General features: G+C 37.5%; 1 protein-coding gene across 1 annotated transcript in view; it reads left to right on the top strand.

Annotated features, from left to right (window-relative positions):
* Window positions 1–18,261, top strand: part of Helz (Helicase with zinc finger) — a 509,821-nt gene that overhangs the window by 448,299 nt on the left and 43,261 nt on the right. The gene's annotated exons all lie outside the window — the stretch shown is intronic.

Raw genomic sequence — 18,261 nt, 5'->3', positions numbered from 1 at the left:
AGTTTGGTCCCTCATTTATATTTTAGGTTTTCAAGTAGCACACTGTGGAATATCAAAGAGCGCGAGTGAGATGCACACTACACATAAACATAATTTAAGATGAAGGGTCAGCAATGCAAGGATTACAATTATCCTTCTGTAAAACACAGTGCGTTCCTAGGAAATATTTTGAAAAGCACTTACAAAGTGATGCTATGAGCCTGCTCAGACAACTTTCTCTTCTCCTAGCTAAGACAAATCAAAATATGCAAAAATTGTTTTAAGATAAATGATGCATCATCAGAATATTTTACAAGCCTGCCTAGAAACTTGATCTCTTTTTGCCAGATACCAGAAACACTCAGTTAGTGCATTATATTTCAGGAACGTATGATTTTTTTGCTTAAATTATATGATTGTTTTTTCGTTTTCTGTGATTGTACTTAACTAGAAGAAGAGAAAATTATATGAGCAAGCCCATAGCATTGTTTGTAGGCACTTTACAAAATATTTCATAATTGGAGTGGAATGTATTTTAAATACAGACAGTTGCAATCCAGGCAGTAATAATTGCCAGATTCCTGTTGTTTTCATTTTAATGAAATTTGGAATGACTCAACAAATCTTTCTAAAAGAACCAAATATAAAAATTTCATGAAAATCCATCCATTGGGATACACTTGGGTGGTCATAGTGAAGACAGTAGGCATTAGCATTGGTAGAGGCATATGATGCAAGAAAGCAAACTTATACAGCATCAGCCAAAAAAAAAAAAAAAAAAAAAAACCGTTCCCATTTTACCCATCCATTCATTCCAAATGATTGTCTAGTTCTGCCTTGAATTTAATTAAGCAGTTAACTTCCACGATGACAGATGGAAGTTTGTTTCCAGCCATCAGCTACTCACTAAAGCAAAATTTCCACACATCTAGATGACAACTGTCTCTCCTCAATTTCAGTTTATGCCCCCTCTGGTTTATAATCCGACCAAGAGGAAGAGTCCCATCAGCATTGAACCTGCTCAATCTATTCAAGGCCTTATACACCTCAACCAGATCACCTTGCAGGTGCCTAGTCTCCAGACATTGCAATTTGCAGACCTTAAGCCTTTCTTCATAAGAGCACCCCTTTGTTCTCCTTTCCAGTCATGTCACTCTTCTCTGTTTTAGCAACTCTACATCCTTCCTAAAATGAGGCTTCCTGACCTGTACGTAATACTCAAGGTGTGGCCTGACCATTGCCTTATACAAGGGGATAATCACTTCCTTATCCCTGCTTGCAAAATTCCTGTATATCATTGAGACCCTATGACCTATTCTGGCAGCCTCTCTGCTCTGCTCAGAAAACTTCATATCTGACTGCACAATTACCCCAGGTCTCTTTCATTCTCCACTACCCCAAGTGTAACACCACCCAGTTTGTACATTTCTCTGGGGTTACTGCTACCCATATGCAGCACTTTGCATTTATCGATGTTAAAATTTAGATGCCGGTGCCTCCGTAGCCGGGTGGGCAGGAGCAGCAGTGTGTAGCAGACGCTTCTTGATTAAACCGGGATTCAAGCCTGTGACCACCAAATACGGAAAATGGGGAAAGGTCAGGGAATGACCACCGCATATCTCCGGAGCAATATGGCCTTAGTTGCTGATGCTCCTAAAAACCAAATAACAAACAAACTTCAGTTGCCACTTTTCAGCCCATCTGCCCAACTTTTCCAGATCCTGTTGCAATAGCCTACTGTCATTACTGTTATTAACAACCCTGCCAACCTTTGTATCATCTGCAAACTTTGACATTAAGCTTGATATACCTTCATCAATATCATTGATAAATATACAAAACAACAATGGGCCCAACACTGAACCCTGGGAGACACCACTAACAACATTAGTCCGCAAAGAGCAGTATCCATTGATTACCACTCTCTGTCTGCTCCCACTCAACCATCCTTTTATCCATTGTAGCAACTTGCTCTTAATGTCATACTGCTCCAATTTGTACAGTAGTCTTCCTTGTGTAACAGTATCAAAAGCTTTCCTGAATGCAGCCAAGTTCGTGCCACGGTTACTAAATGAAGACCAAAAGTGCATGGAAGTTAGCAGAAATCTTCAAGAATGTGCCAGGTGTGATCAAAACCTCATTTCTATGGTTGTCACTAAGAGTTGGGTGTATGGGTATGGCCCAGAAACCAAGCAACACGATCATCCCAGTGGAAGAGCCTATCTTCACCCCGACCGAAGAAAGCCCGACAAGTGAGGAGCAATGTGTAATCCGTGCTGATTTGTTTTCTTGGACATTGATAGGATTATCCATAAGGAATTCATCCCTCCTGGCAATAGAAGGGAGACCATCAACTGAAAGTTCTACTGCGACTCCTGAGGCGGTTAAGGGAAGTCGTCAGCAGGGAACGTCCAGAGAAGTGCTGCACAAAGAACTGAGTCCTTCATCATGAAACCATGCCGATGCACACATCTCTTGCTGTGGCAAAGTTTTTGACATCTTACAACATTACAATTGTCTCCCCCCCTTATTTGCCAGACTTAGCATGCAACTTCTCCCCAAGAATAAAAATCAAACTGAGTTAAAGACCAAAAGTTAACAGAGATCTTCAAGTATGGACCAGGAGTGATCAAAACTTCCTTTCTACGGTCATCACTTAGAGTTGGGTATATGGGTATGACCCAGAAACCAAGCAACACGATCATCCCAGTGGATGATCGTGTTGCTAGAATTAATGAATTTCAGGTGGTGCTGAATACTCTGATAAAGAAGAACTTTCAGGACGTATTCAAATCATGAGAGAAGTGCTAGGATCGGTGTTTACGCTCTAAAGGGGACTACTTCAAAGGTGACGAGACCCATGGTGAGTCTCATTTATTTTATAAATACATTTTGGGAACTTTCGGGTAACACCTCATATTGTAGCTATTATAATTCCTTTGACAGTCCCTCGTGTATTATCCGCACTTTTAAAATAATTGCCGTTCCCCTACATTTCTTTGCCAAACTGTTACTTTGGTACTGGCACATTCCTTTTATCAGCTAAATGTGTTGTGCAGGGGCTGAAATAGCTAGAATTACTCATAAACCCACTCCACATGTGATTGCTTAAACTATAGTCTCAGTAAAGAGGGGCAACTCCGTAGCCAGGTGGGAAGGAGCAGCAGTGCGTAGCACACGTTTCTTGATTTAGACCGGGGTTCGAGCCCGTCACCACCAAATACGGAGGATGCAGAAAGGTCAGGGAATGACCACCGCATATCCCGGAGCAATATGGCCTTAGTTGCTAATGCTCCTAAAAACCAAATCACACACTCCATAAAGAGGTGAATCCAGACCTCACTCCAAATGAATGTCAAGTGGCAAGCCCAGTTGTAGTTTCATACAGGACACAATCAGAGATCTAGATTGGAGGACATACTCAATGATTAAAGTGTAAAGTGTGTTTGGTGTCGAGCGGCACCAGGGGTTCCCCCCCCATCTCCAAGTTACTTGCATTGTGATGGGTGTGCATGTCATGTACCATTGTTCATCTAGTCATTTAGCCACTGGACCCAACGTTGCCCCACTTTTGCCCCATGGAGGCAGACCTGGAAACCCAGTAGTTTTAGTTGTACTCTGGCAGGTCCTGCCACCTAATTTCCTGAGATTTCAGTGGCTAGGACCTAAAAAAAATAAATAAATAAATAATTTTTTTTTTTTTTTTGCGCTCGGTGGCGGGGAGACCGAAAGTAGGGGGCGAAGATGATTTTAGATAGTTTAATTTAGATTGTGTGGGGCATTCACTTGCTTGCAGGTAGAATGGGGGGAAGAAGGCAAAGACATGGAGCCGATAGGGAAGACAGCTTCAGTTTACAGTGGGGTATGCCCATGCCCCACCAGAGAGAGAGAGAGAGAGAGAGAGAAAGAAAGAATGGGGGTGGTGGTGGGGGGAGACAGTGGCACCGTCACCTCCCCTGCCCACCAGGGAGGGGTAAAAAAGGTGAGCCAGGCAAGGAAGCTGGCTCAGATCGTCAATAGGGCACTGTGTGCAAAGACAGCAATTTGTCCATGTGGCGCTAGGTATAGACCAGTAGGATTGATTCTCTTCCAGGATTTAAGTCCTCTTCTCTGATGTCCATATGAGCCAAGTTTGGCCGCCTATTTGGAGGTCGCTCATTGGAGCTGGGTCCTGTCCTGTTAAATCAGATTTTAGCGTCCATAGGATAATGTGTAGAGGGCTGCTCATCACTTTTGGTGTATACTACGTCTGTAGGTCAGGATTGAGTATTCAAGAACCAGGTTCAGGTCCATACAGTGCAGTCAATGCAAAGTCATTTGTTGAGTAGTCGCTTGTGGGACCCATGTCCCGTCCATGGATATTTGGAAGAGTAGGATTTATTCGCCACTGGAGCGAATTCCGTTGTTGTTTGGGAGAATGGAACTGTCAACCAGGATGCAAGTCCGAGTCGTATATTGTGCATGGAGGCTATGCTTGCTCTTTTGTTTGGAGGTTGCGTGGGAGCCAATCTCTACTGAGACTAGTGTTGCTCTCATAATTAGCCTCAATTGTTCTCTGCACTCAACCCCTTCAAACCCTGGAGCCTTACTCACCTGTAGGCTCAAAAGTTTTTTTAATTAAATAATCTTGTGAAATTTCAGTATCACTAATTATATAATTTACAACTTTACTCCCATAATTTCCAATTGACATCAATATTTACAGAAGTTTTTCTTCTGTAAATATTGATGCAAAGTAACTGTTGAGTTCATCTGCAAGATCAGCTGGGATATCTAATAATATCCAGCTGATCCAGTGTCCATTACATAAGGATCCAACTGATTTGTCCTTCTCTTTGCATTTATATATGTGAAGAATTCCTTATCCCCATGCCTTGCTCTCATTGGCAGCAATTTCTCATAATCTGCCTTTGCCAGCCTCACCTTTTCTGTGGCACTATTACAGATCAATATAGTCTTCAGTACTTTTAACTGCTCTATAAGTTTTTATGCCATCTTCTTCTGCCGACTTCATTATTCATCCAACATAGAATCCTCCTCTTGGAGTATTTTTATAATGGTTTATAATTATAGAGCTCAAAACGTTCTACGTTGATATCAATATTTGTAGAGGACTAAGAGAAGTTTACCTCAATATGATACATAGAACACTTCCGTATGATACTCTCCATAAATTAAAATAAAAACAATTAAAAAATCGAAAAACTTACATTACAGTCAAAAATAATTAAAATTCAATTGAACACAATTAAAAATCAATTTAAATGTAATTAAAAATTTTAAATCAAGTAAAAAACTAATTTAACAAAAAAATTGCAAAACGATTTTCCTTTCTGAAGCTGACAACGCTTTTCGACCATATGTTGTGTGATCACAGGAATGAAAATTACCGAATGGGGTGTGAGCATAAAACTTAAATATGGATTATTTGTCTTTGTGCATGCTCGTAAAAGACTATGAATCAGAGATTAGATACGGCTGGCAAACATTAACAGAATTCTCGTGTATTTTGATTTCAATGGTTTTGTATGATTACGTTGGACACTAAGTATTTTGGCTTCGTTAAGTAAAAAAAGGATGTTTTTCGTTAACAGCAGGAAAGGCTAATTCTGACACTACGGAACGAGAAGCATGAACTGAGGCCACATGTTTGTTAACACAAAAATTGAGAGGAAACCTCATAGAACCCTGATAAGATGAGTCGCAATCACCGCAAGAAATGATGTATACCAGGTCATTTATTTGTGTTGCAAACGAGGAAAGGACTGAGCAATTTTTCAGTATAGTGTGTATTTTCTGTATTGACCTGGTCACAATTTTAAATTCGGTATCTTTAAAGAATCTGTTAAGCTGTTTGTGTCACTGTTCAACATATAGAACAGAAATAAAGTATTTTTTGATATTACTATTGTTGGTTGGTTTAGTGTTTTGTATCCTATCCTTAGCTTGTACCCTAATTCGGTTTATTATAGCAAGGGGGTAACCCCTGTTTAAGAATCTGCTGGTTAATATTTATATTTCTGTGCCCAAAGCCGATTCCCTCACTGAATATTTATAGGCATTGAGAAATTGATTAAAGATAATCGATCTTTTGTAGGTGAACGGATGGTAGCTGTTATAATGCAGAAGCATACCAGTGTTTGTAGGTATACGATAGATGTTAAATTGGATTTTATTCAAGTCCCGAGTAAGTGCTAAATTTAGAAAATTTAATGACTTAGTATCCGTATTCTCCCTTTCCAATGTAAATTTGAGTCTAGAATGAATATTATTAAACGAATGTAAAATGTCTTGGATGGTGCTACTATCAGTAATAACTAAAACATTTTCTAAATACTTCCCATAGTAAGTAATACGGGGTAGAAAAGGTGTCAAATGTATAAGCTCAATCGTTGAGAGATAGATCTCCGATTTTAAGCCACTCAGGTTTAATCCCATTGGCAACCCAAAAATTTGTTTGTATACTTTGTCTCGAAAGGTGATATAGTTGATTTCAACAAAGAGTTTAATTAAATGAAAAATTTCCTTAATAAGAAGCTTTGTATAATTAATCGGTATTGAGTTATTATTTAACATATCCCAAAGAATATCTAATGTATATTCTTTGTTTACATTTGTATATAACGAGGTAACATCTAGTGAAAATATGGGGCTAGCCGAGTGGGTAAAGTACCTGCCCGGCAACCCAAAGGTCGCGGGTTCGATTCCCGCCTCGGGCTTGGATCAAAGTACTGCAAAAACCTTGGGAGGTGCAATATGGCCACAGAAGCCGATGCGCCAACAACTACCAAATCAAAAAATCAATCAATCAATCTAGTGAAAATAAATTATCATTATCACCAAGGCTACAGTCCTTAAGGTTGGTTTATTAAATAATGTATCGTAGTTCTTAATCCCAAATTGTATCTCCTGTCTAAAGGGTTTTATAATGCTAGATACATGTGCCTGGATGAAAATGCCAAGTTTCTGTAGGAAACAATAAGCCGAATAGGAAATCTGGTTTTATGTAATTTTACCTGACCGAAAAGTGCAGGAATATTGTATGTAATATTGCTTTAACTGAGCCCTAGTAATGTAGTAATTTTTTCAATACATGGTTAATGTTTTCTTTTATTGATTGACCAAATTGGTAAATAATGCCGGGTCTACTTCAAGATAAGTGGAATAGATACAACTGAATCTAAATAATTAATATAATCAGGTTTCTCGAGTATTACCACTGTTATCCCCTTTATCTGCTCTCTGAATAATAATGTCTTTATTTTCCCGAAGTTTGCGTAAAGCTGAACTGTCATGGGTATTCAATTTAGGAAGTCGCATTTCTTTTATGCCAATCACTACTTGGTTAACTTGTTGAATAAATAAATAAGTCCAAATTCAGTATCAATTATGCACTGTTTTTTAGGTAGTTTTCGAGGTGGCAAATTATAATTTAATCCTTTGGATAAAAGATAAATCTGGTCCTGCGATAGCATATACGAGGAAAGATTTGTAACCTGTTGATATGTCGATTTGTTAAATGTTGGGCGAGGCGGTGTTTATGAACATGTTGGTTTGTTAAAGGTCGGGCGAGGCGGTGTTTGCGAACTAGCTGAAGTATTCTGCGGTAGCACATTATGTGTATGCGGCGAGGTCGTCATCCAACTCATATGCACTTGATCGCAAGCTTGCGACAATGTGTTTGAACTCATATGAATGTGTCCTGACACTCCCAATAATGTATTCAATTTGTTAACGTTTTTGTTTTTTATTTCTGAGGCCTGTGCTTCATGTTACAAATCTATGGTGGTCTTCAATACAGACCAATCGTTAGGATGTAGATAATTTTTTTAATTTGTCACGAAGTTTCCTAACATGGGAAAGGTATTTATGTTTATTAGAATACCAAAATCTTAAGGCAAGTTTAACTACATTATGATGTGGTAAGTGCTAGTTGCTTTATGCCCAAAATTTTGTGACTTAAATTGACCTTGGCAAACTTTGGAACAATGTTGTTTTGAAGGCAATATTCTAGAAAAGAAATATGGTAACTTTGGGCCAAGTATCTTAGTGTTAATCTAATGTAATTTTGCACCAAGCTGTTCAAAAAATCCCCCATAATTGTGTGTAATCAATAGGTTATACCTGGAGAGAAAGGAAGTGAATTTTTTTCATTAAATTAATTTTTGCGTTTAAATTGATTTTTAATTGTGTTCAATTGAATTTTAATAATTTTTGACTGTAATGTAAGTTTTTCGATTTTTTTAATTGTTCATTTTAATTTCTGGAGAGTATCATATGGAAGTGTTCTACGTATCATATTGAGGTAAACTTCTCTTATTCCTTTACAAATTTTTTAATGGTATGCATGCATTCAAGGCTTCTGTGATTGTATTAAAGGTATACCATAATTCAATTGTATTAGCTCTCTGTGAGATATCTACCCAGTTAATAGAGGCCAAGTAGCATCTTAGGCCATCATAATTTCCTTTCCTGAAATTATAATCCATTCTTTTGCCTTTAACTACTGCTACCCCCCCCCCTCTCTTCATTGTCCACCCTAGAACTCCGTGATCGCTTCACCGCTACTGTTTCTGTACTTTCAGCCCTATTATGTCATCTGATTCGTGGGGTGATGATCAGGTCTATAATATTCTTTTCCCTAATAATTTCCCTGACATGTTGATACAAATAACAATCTAGTTCGGTAATTGCCAATCTTTTCATGGTGACTGGATACTTTTGATATTAATTAAACGGTCGCAGGCACCAAAGAACAATGCATTTATTAAGGGTCTTACATTGAAAGATATAAACTAGAAAATTAATACATACATTACATACTCTGTTATACATAATGTTATTTTATGATTTTTAAATAATAAAATAAAATTTAATTAAAATTAATGTGAAACTTGTGATTGTATTTCTTCATTTATCAAATGAAAATCTGGAGTATAAGATGAACACCCAACTTGCAAACAATCAATTACATGTGCATCTTTGAGTCTAGATCTATTCTTTAATTTTATGAACTTCATGCTAGAAAATAATGATTTGAAGAGGTACGTTGAACCAAAGCAAGAGTTCACCATCAGCCCTACATTTTTTAACAAAGATACTTATTCTTGTCCACCCGATTCCAGAAGTCTATCTTTTTTATATGATTGTAAAACAGTGTCACTTTGAAGGTTAGCAATTTCTAGTTCAGTTTCTGCAATGTCTGTTTTAAATAAGTTACCAATTAATATTGAAATCTCAGAAATGTCTACATTATTGAAAGGATTTAGAACATATTTCATATCCTGGAAATGCCATCTGAAATCTTGCGTTAGCTCTTCATGGTGTTCCACAAAAGGCTGAATATCAAAACTCTTTTCAGTGGCAGTTTCAATAATAAACTTTTTCAAATAAGGGAAGTGTAATGGTGACTTTTTTCTTATGTCAGATTCTCACAAGTTTAGTTTACCTTGAATGCACTCAGTGCCTTCATGTTATGGTAGGCATCGAAGCAAAATGCCTAGGGCACAATTTGGGGCAATAGGGGCAATTCACCGTCATGCGGATTATTTAATTTGATAGGTAATCCATATGCCCTAGGTAAATGCTTGATTTGCCTAGGGTGCAAAAATATCTCATGACAGTACTGAATGCACTGATTAAACTAATCATTTCAGCAATATTCTTGTCTTCTTCCTGAAGTTCAAGATTTAATACATTAAGTTTCAGGTTCATATCTGTGAGAAATGATACATCTAACAACCAAGTGTGGTCATTAAGTTGTTGATACTCCTCATTTCTGGATTCGAAAATTACTCAAACTTGGGGAAATAACTTACAAAACCTTTCCAGAATCTTCCCTCTACTTAACCGTCATACTTTGGTGTGGAGTATCAAGTCTGAATATTCAGATTCAACTTCTTTCAAGAAAGATCTAAATAGCCTATGCTGCAAACTTAAAGAATGAATGGAATTTATAATTTTTGTTACCACATTCATCACATACTTAAAATGAATCACTTTTGCATGGAATATTTCCTGATGGATAATACAATGGTATGTAATTAGTGCCAGAAATGAAGTATCTTTCTTATGCTAACTAATGAATTTGTTTCTGATACTTAACATCGGTGCTCATTGGCACTAGTTTTTGAAGAGGAATTTTGTTTTCCGAAGCATAATCTTTAAATGCTTAATAAATATCTTTTCCTATAGCTTTACCTTTCAATGCAAGAACTGTTAGAAGTTCCTCTTTCACCGAATTATCATAAAAAACCATTCAAACTATGACTGCTATTTGTGCTGTATCTGTTATGTCTGTTAACTCATCAAACTATAATGAATAGTAGGCACAGGTGTGAAGGTCACCCACTGTGGCTTTAAATTTTTTGAAATTCCCTCTGTCCTCCTTTTTATAGTGTTAGCAGATAGTTGTAATTCTTTAATTGACGAAATAATGGCTGACTTATTGCTGAAATATTCAAAAAGGGTTTCTGCAGCAGAAAACATTGCTTCCTTAACTAGTTCTCCATCCTCGAATGGCTTTTTTCTTTTTGCAAGAACATAAACAATTTTGAAAGGTGATATCGTTGCATTCGAAGACTTATCAGTGTGCATGGTGAAAAGCAACTGTTGAATTGAAATTTAAGATTTTAATGCATGAACTTTGTTTTTCCTTATAGCAGAGTTATTTGGATAGTCTGTGTCAAAAGTTCTGTGATTCGTTTTAAAATGCCTCTCAATGTTATGCTTCTTAGCTACTGCCACAGAATTACGACACAATAAACAAACACACTTTCCATTACACCTGATAAAGCGGAATTGTTCTTCCCATTCATTGTCAAAATGATACGATTTTCCCATTTGTCTTTTTCCACTTGTATTAAGTTACTCTTTGTGGGAGTCCACCTAAAAATAAACATATTGTATAAAATTATACCGAGGAATTATATACTTTTGATTTGATTTTAACATATAAAATTGTTAAATTCTCACAAAAGCCCAATAAATCTCTTCCACTACCCTCATATACACTTGTATCCAAAAAGGACTGAGAAACTATAAGCACTCTCACCAATGGTCTTATTTCAACGAAAATCCTAGAGGAACTGCCCAAAAAGGATACTTTTCTTTTCAGGCCGATTTGAAAAATTCTTAGAAAGAAAAGCACTTCCTCAAAACACTGTCGTTATTCAATAAAACTTCTACATCTGGAGAGTAAAGGTCATCTTGCTTCACCCTTTTCATGAAGACAAAGAAATGACTCAACCGTAATCTTTTCTCATTAACGGCAAATTTCTTCCAGTCCATATCCTATTAAGTTTGGGTCACCTTCCTGTGACCGTACCGTACTAATGTTAACTCTTCAATTCGATACCTTACGCTTCTTTCTCCAATGACACATATGAAGATTAAAACTGCCAAACAGATATTTACTTCATGAAATCACTGGATTTACAGGGTTCTCTTCAGACTTCCTAACTTCAGGACCGGGAAAGTTAGGTTAGAAAACCTGAGGAAATCGGAATAAAGAAAACTGAAAAAGACTAAAACAATTGGAAAAGTGCCAAAGAAAACATTTTTCAACCCTTTTGCCTGTTACACTTGGAATGCTGTTGCTGCAAGACATAAATATAATGTCCCGTCCTAGTACCCCAGGTTAGTGGTGACTCGACAATCCAAATGGTCCAGGGATCTACGGGGTGATCGCTCTGATTTTTCATGCAGGCACATGAAAGCCCTTTGGCGGGCACCTTGGTGCTACAGGCATATGGTTGGTGATCTCTGATCTAGTTAATGTAAAATTTTGTCCCCCATGTTAAGTTTCCTTCCCATTTGCTCCAATCAATTAGAGGCAAATTAAAATCGCCCATAATAAGACATTCACGGTTACTTGCCCATTACATTTGCATGTAGAGGCTCTTATATAATCTTCTCAATCACCTGGCCTGTAGATTACTTCTGCTCTCATTATACCGTTGCATGCAACTATCTCACGACATACAGATTCTATACTAGCATATAAAACATCTGTATCTGGGAAAGCTTTCATCACGCTCAGGCTGCTTTTGATAAGAAGCATGACCCCTTCTATCTGCCCTATCCTTCCTAAATACATTTTACATACCACACTGAAACTCATCATCCCCTATCTCCAGGTGGCACCACGTTTCCGTAAGCCCTATTATGTCAGCATTGCTTGTCCTAACCAGGACAAGCAATGCTGACATAATAGGGCTTATGGAAACTGACAGCATTGCTTAGGACAAGCAATGCTGACAATACTGTATTTATTGATGACACTTCTGACATTACTGTATATACACAATAAAACTTATATATATAGTTACTTCTTGTATAGTTAACTACCCTGACACACCCCTTGAAGTTATTTAAGCTTTCTTCTCTAGCATTAGCACCTTCTCATTTGAAACGTTTTTGAACTCAGAACATCTTGCTAATATGATCTATTGCATTAACAAACAAGAACTCTTAAGGTATGCTTGCACATATTTACTAATTTATCTAATACCTCAAGATAAATTGGTAAATATCACTTATATTTTTTGATGGTCTTTCTTGTAAATTGTATTGTCCCAAAAATCAGCATTGAAGGTATATGATTTTTTATTGTTATATAGTGGTTATAACAATATAAGATATAATGAAGTTATGCAGTTATGTAATTTAAAAAAAAAAAAATTAAGCAAAATTAAATAAATACCAGGAAAATAAACATTTTCCATTTTGAAAAATGTGTTGAAAATCCTACTCACTTGTAGTTTTGTACCTTTAAATATCCTTATTTTTTAAATTTTTAATTAAATTTTTTAAAAATTTAAAAAATAAACATAATACTGACATTGCACATAGCATTGATGGTGCTGTTGATCTCTTTGTTGTTCCATTACTGTTCAACACAATTTGCTCAACTGGCTATCTTAGTTTTAGTATTACTATTAATAGTGACAAATGATGAAAAGAAAGCAAGCATCAACCAAAAAAAAATAAAAATAAAAAATACCCCATGTTACTAGCCATACCCCCCCCCCCAATACTTTATCTAGTTCTTTTTTGAATTTATTCAAATTATCCACTTTCACAACAATTGATGGAAGCTTATTCCATCAATCAATCACCCATTGGCTGAAGGCAAATTCTTGCACTTCTATTCTGCAACCATTCTTCCTCAGTTTGAATTTGTGGTCCCTCTTGTATCATCTAAGCAAGAGGAAGAATCCCAGCTGCTTTGGGTTTGCTCAAGCCATTCAAAACATTCAGCACCTCAATCAAATCACTTCACAGGTGCTTAGCATCTAGACACTGCAATTTGCAGAACTGAAGCCTTTCTTGGTAAGAGTATTCCTTTGTTCCTTTCACCAATCTCATTTCCCTTTTCTGTACCTGTTCCATCAGCTCTACATCCTTCCAGAAATAAGGGCTGCAGACAAGTATGCAGTACTCAGATGTGGCCAGACCATTGACATATACAATGGGATGATCACCTCCTTATACCTACTATCAAAACCCTATTTGCTGTGCTGGCAGCATGTCTGCACTGCTGAGAGAACTTCATATCAGACTGCACAGTTACCCATGGGTTCTTTTCATTTTTCACTACTTGTGTGTGGTAACACCCATTTGGTATGTTAACCTAAGATTTCTGCTACCCATATTCAATACCTAGCTTTTATCAATGTTAAACTTCAGTAGCCATTTCCCAGTCCTCCTGCCTAATTTTTCTAGACCTTATTGTGGCAGCATACCTTCATTACTGTCATTAACTACACTGCCAACCATTGTATAAACCACAAACTTAGACATTAAGCCAGATATACCTTCATCAGTATCACTGATAAATACAGAAAACAATGGGCCCAGCACCAAACCCAGTGGAACTCCATTAATGAAGTTAGTCCACGAAGATCAGTGTCAATTGATAACTCCTCTGTCTTTTCACACCTGACGTTCCTTTTATCCTTAGCAGTAATTTGCCCTTCATGTAACACTGCTCCAATTTTTATAGCAGTCTATTACATGCAAAAGTAAATAAAGCTTTCCTGAAATCCAAGTATGTGATATCAAATTAATTTTTTTGTATCCAGTTGATTTGTTACTGCTTCAGAGTATCCAATCAAAATGGTCAAATAAAATTTCCCCAAAACAAACCCATGCTGTGACTGAAGTATAACTGCACTCCTGTCTAGATATTCCTGCATTACTTCTTTAACCAGTGACTCCATCATTTTCCCTGGAACAGAAGTTAAGATAACAGGTCTGTAATTACTCGTGTCACCCTTTGATCCTCCTTTGTGAATTGGGGATACATTCATTCACACATGTCCACAGGAATCTCCCCTGAATCCAAAGATGCTCTCATAATTATGGCTAACAGTTTGCTTACTGTCCGTTTTTTTGCTGCCTCCCTTAATTTAATTGAATAGATCCCATCCACCCTGGATTCCTGTTTATGTTTAAGTTCAACAATTTCTCTTCCACTTTTCTCTTAGTTATCACAAAATCATTTAGGGTCCCAGTTAGAGATTGATAAACATCCAACATCCCCCCGCCCTAGAGAATTCCTCAAGGGTGAATCTAGATTCAAAATAACTATTCACCCTTTAAGAAACCTGAGTAGGAGCATTGATATCAAATGGATCAATGTGATTCAGCCCCTGCCTTCTACTGCTGATATAAGTAAAGAAGTCTGTTGTTTTTCTTGACATTCTTTTCCAGATATGTGTCGTAATCTGCCTTGCCTAATCTCTTTTGTGACTTGAGTTTATATCTGCCCTAGGCTTCCGTATCATCAGATAATTTTTATGCATCCCATGCAGTTTTCTTCTATGCCACGTGTCTCAACAGTTCATCTGACAATCAGGGGTTCACATCTGGTTAGTATGGGCTTGGGACCCCCAGGGTCCTGAGCTGGATATCATCATTCTTCTCTTTCTTTGTGATTCTTTTCTATTTCTGACTCTCTCTCTCTCTCTCTCTCACAGGATAACTCAGATTTTTTTTTTTTTTTTTTTTGGCTGGTGCAGCAAAGCCTCGGGTTTCCTTGCACCATGTGGATAATAATAATAATTTATTCTAAGTCTTGAACTTCCCATTTAAAATTTTTTCTTGGTAACATCATTAGTTGAGACCATTGTAGTCTCATTTATGAAAGAAACTACCCTTCCCTTTAATTAATTTATATCTACCATAGACTTCTGTGTCACCTGGTAATTTATACGCATCTCGTGCACTTTTCTTCTTTGCCACATGTTTCAATAGTTCATCTCACATCCATTTAAGTGTAAGCCTTGACCAGTATTTCCTTGTTGGTATGAAAAGCCAAGTAGTTACTTTGATTACTTCACTGAATACTTCCCATTTAGAATTTGCTGTTGGTAACATCATCAGTTGGTTCCACTGCACACAATTTAAAAGCTGTCTGTGAGACCTCTGTAGTCACCCTTACAAAACCAAAAGCCTCTCTTTACTCCTGACAGTAATTGTGTCTTTAATTAAATTCCACATTAGTACACTGCGATCACTGCCGCCCAGTGGGTCGTTTATCTGCAGATTCTTAATGCATGAAGACTCACAGCTGATAACACTGGTCAACAAGTAAAATGTTACAAAAATGAAAATACCCAATCTTAACTAATTTTATGCTGCTGAACACGAAAATCACATTAAAATTTGTTGATTGGCTCTTGTTTTCGAATTACAGTTCAGGTCTCATATTAGTGAGTTACTTTACATTATCAACTATGGCTCTTGGCAAAATACATGGCAACACCACGCTCTTACGTGGTGTTGCCATGTAATGATAACTGTCGCCTCGCTGTGCTTCACGTGATAAGTTATATCCTCAAATGCATCTTCAACTCTGTTGCAGTAATCTGCGAATACCCCTAGGTACTGGGACATTTGTTCTCTGTTAACAGTTGTTGTCTGTAAGATTATTTTTTTTTGTGCAGTATTTCTGTCGTGTAAGATTAATATGTCTCATAATTGTGTAAATAGTCCGGATGACTTCTGTTACTTATGTGGAGAAGTCACATTAGCTTCAAGGAAGTATCCCTTAACTCAAGCCATAAAAAAAAGGCTAATTCTTGTACTTTGGATGTAAAGTAGGCGACCACAACAAGAACTGGGCTCCACACGTGCTGTACATCAAAAACTCAACATGTGGGTGATTTGAAAGGGGCATTTTATGCCTTTCGCAGTGTATGGTGCCTACTATTAGAAAAGGGATGACAATGAAGAAAAAGTGGACAGTGATGTGCCCAAATATACCATCTGCAATTCGTCCCATGCCTCACTGTCAAGTACTGCCTATTCCTGAACCACCTGATCATTTTTCTGTACACTCTGATGAAGATGACACTGAGGAACATCAATTTGATATACATGAAAAAGTATAGCAGCCATCTACGTCAAGGGATCCACCATTTCGTCCAAACCTTTATCCTTCTGAACCACATAAGATCACAGAAAGTGAGATTAATGACCTCATCAGGTATCTCGAACTATCACAGAATAATGCACAGTTTTTGGCCTCAAGGATACTACAGTGGAATCTTCTAGATCATTCTGTGAAAGTAACAATATTTCGTAATAAAGACTATGGTAAATTCTATTAAACAGAAGGTGAACTCACTGTTTGTAAGGATGGTCTAATGGCAGCAATGAACATTAGCATTAGAAGAGGCACGCGATGCAAGAAAGAAAGCTTCTACAGCATCAGCTAAAAAAACCCTTTCACTGATCCATTCATTCCAAATATTTGTGTAGTTCTGCCTTGAATTTATTTCACCTATAAACTTCCACAACAACAAATGGAAGTTTGTTTCAGCAATCAACTACCCGCTGGCTAAAGGCAAACTTCCGCACATCTATTCTACAACTGTCTTTGCTCAATTTGAATCTATGTCCCCCTTAGGTTCTTAGTCTGAGCAAGTGGAAGTATCCAATTAGCATTGAGCCTGCTCGAACCATTCAACGCTTTATACATCTCAATCAGATCACCTCAAAGGTGTCTAGTCTCCAGATGCTGCAATTTGCAGAACTTAAACTATTCTTCATAAGCACACCCCTTTGTTCCCTTCGCCCATCTTGTTGCACTTCTCTGTACTCGTTCTAGGAACTCTACATCCTTCCTAAAATGAGGCTGCTTCCAGACCTGTATGCAGTACTCAAGGTGCGGCCTAACCATTGCCTTATACAAGGGGATAATCGCCTCCTTATCCCTACTCGCAAAATTTCATATATCATTGACAAAACCCCATGACCTACTCTGACAGCCTGTGTGCACTGCTCAGAAAACTACATATCTGACTGCATAATTGCTCCACTACCCTGAGTGTAACACCACGTAGTACATTTCTCTGGAGTTACTACTACCCATACCCATTGTACCATTAAACTTCAGTTGTCACTTCTCAGCCCATCTACCCAACTTTTCCAGATCCTGTTGCAGCAGCATACTGTCATTACTGTTATTAACAACCCTGCCAACCTTTGTATCATCTGCAAACTTTGACATTAAGCTTGATATACCTTCATCAATATCATTGATAAATATACAAAACAATGGGCCCAACACCGAACCCTGAGGACACCACTATTAACATTAGTCCAGGTAGAGCAGTACCCATTGATTACCACTCTTTGTCTTCTCACACTCAACCATCTGTTATCCATTGTACCAACTTGCCCTTAATGCCATACTGCTCCAATTTGTACAGCAGTCTTTCTTGTGCAACAGTATCAAAAGCTTTCCTGAAATCCAAATATATGATATCAAAATTATTTTTGCGTCCAATTCGTTTGTGACCACGTAATAATATCCAATCAAATTTGTCAGACAAGACTTCCCCTTGACAAACCCATGCTGTGTCTGAATTATTACTGCTGTCTTGTTTAGATGTTCCAGCAATGCTTCTTTAACCAGTGACTCCATTATTTTTCCTGGAACAGAAGTTAAAGTAACAGGTCTGTAATTACTTGTGTCACCCTTTGATCCCCCCCCCCTGTGAGTTGGAGATACATTTGCACAACTCCAGTCCGTGAGGACTTCCCTCGAGTCCAAGGATACTCTCATAATTATGGTTAAGGGTTTGCTTATTACCTTTGCCACCTCCTTTAATATAAGTGGATAGATCCCATCTACCCCAGGTGCCTTTCATAGATTTAACTTCAACAATTTCTCCTCTACTTTACTCTCAGTTATTAGAAAATCATTTAATTCCCTGTTAAGAGTTTCATAAACATCTGGCCCTTTCCTCCTTGAATAACTCCTCATGTGTG

This window comes from Mastigoproctus giganteus, chromosome 7 (assembly GCF_048544385.1).
Source record: "Mastigoproctus giganteus isolate SK-2022 chromosome 7, ASM4854438v1, whole genome shotgun sequence".
Lineage (NCBI taxonomy): Eukaryota > Metazoa > Arthropoda > Arachnida > Uropygi > Thelyphonidae > Mastigoproctus > Mastigoproctus giganteus.
The sequence above is the reverse complement of the archived record's forward strand: the minus strand, read 5'-3'. Positions and strand labels throughout refer to the sequence as shown.